The sequence below is a fragment of the Malania oleifera genome, chromosome 9, assembly GCF_029873635.1.
Source record: "Malania oleifera isolate guangnan ecotype guangnan chromosome 9, ASM2987363v1, whole genome shotgun sequence".
Taxonomy (NCBI): Eukaryota; Viridiplantae; Streptophyta; class Magnoliopsida; order Santalales; family Ximeniaceae; genus Malania; species Malania oleifera.
The window spans coordinates 20,865,202-20,866,675 of record NC_080425.1 but is presented as its reverse complement, the minus strand read 5'-3'; positions in this window follow the sequence as shown (position 1 = coordinate 20,866,675).

Sequence of the window (1,474 nt, the reverse complement as noted above, 5' to 3'; positions counted from 1 at the left end):
AGACTTGTGGGAGACATCATTTGGAGAAGTTCCGGGTAGGCAGAGGTGTGTGTTATCATTGTGCGAGACTCGATCACGTGGTACGTGAATGCCTAGGTCAGTAGGATCAGGTCCCAGCTCCTAGGCCCTATCAGGGAGGACATCAGGCTACTCGGGGAGGATATCAGGCGCCTTGTGGTGGCCAGCATAGGAATGTGCCCCCAGCGCGAGTATACGCTCTAACGCCAGATGATGTAGAGGCTGCTGCGGATGTCGTGACAGGTACATTTACTAATTTATCATACCCAGTTATTGTTCTTTTTGACTCGGGTGTGCTACTCATTTTTTCATTTCTGCATCTTATGTTAAATTATCTAAGAGTGAGACCCAGTCATTAGATATAGCACTGTCGGTAGCTATGCCATCAGGATCAGTGATCCGATGTCCGAGGGTACTTAGAGGTTATCCAATAGAAATTCAGAGGAAAGTGCTATCGACAAATCTGATTGTGTTTGATATGTGTGGGTTCGATATAATACTGGGTATGGACTTGTTGGCTGCCAATCATGCTAGTATCGATTGTTTCTAGAAAGAAGTAATTTTCAGACCTCCTAGAGAGTAGGAATTCAGATTCGTTGGTTCACGGGTACGTGCTCCAACACGGCTAGTGTCTGCCGTGCAGGCAAGTAGATTACTCCTTGACGGAGGTCAGGGGTTTATAGCATTTGTGAAAGAAGTATCTGAAAATGAATTAAAGATTGATAGCACTCCAGTAGTACAAGAATTTCTAGATGTTTCTCCAAAGGAGTTACCTGGATTGCCTCCGGTATATGAGGTAGATTTTCCTATAGATTTACCTCCAGGGACTGCGCTGATCTCTAAGGTCCCGTATCGTATGGCTCCAACCGAGTTGGGAGAATTAAAGGAATACTGCAAGACTTATTGGACAAGGGATTTATATGACCCAGTGTATCACCATGGGGAGCTCCAGTGTTGTTCGTAAAGAAGAAAGATAGGTCCATAAGGATGTGTATTGATTACAGGGAGATAAACAAAGTTACTATTAATAATAAATATCCTCTACCCCACATAGATGATTTGTTTGATTAGCTCCAGGGTACACAAGTGTATTCCAAGATTGACCTCAGATTAGGGTATCATCAAGTGAGAGTAAAAGCCGAGGACGTCGCAAAGACAGCCTTTAGGACTAGGTATGGGCACTACGAGTTTCTCGTTATGTTTGGTCTGACGAATGCCCCGGCCGTGTTCATGGACTTGATGAATAGAGTTTTTCACCAATATCTAGATCAGTTTGTAGTAGTTTTCATTGATGATATACTGGTGTACTCGAGGAGTTTTGAGGATCATAAGGTACATTTGAGGCAAGTGTTGCAGACTCTCAGGGGGGAGAAGCTTTATGCTAAGTTTATAAAATGTGAGTTCTAGCTTGAGAAGGTGGCATTTTTAGGCCATGTGATTTCAGGGGACGGTATTT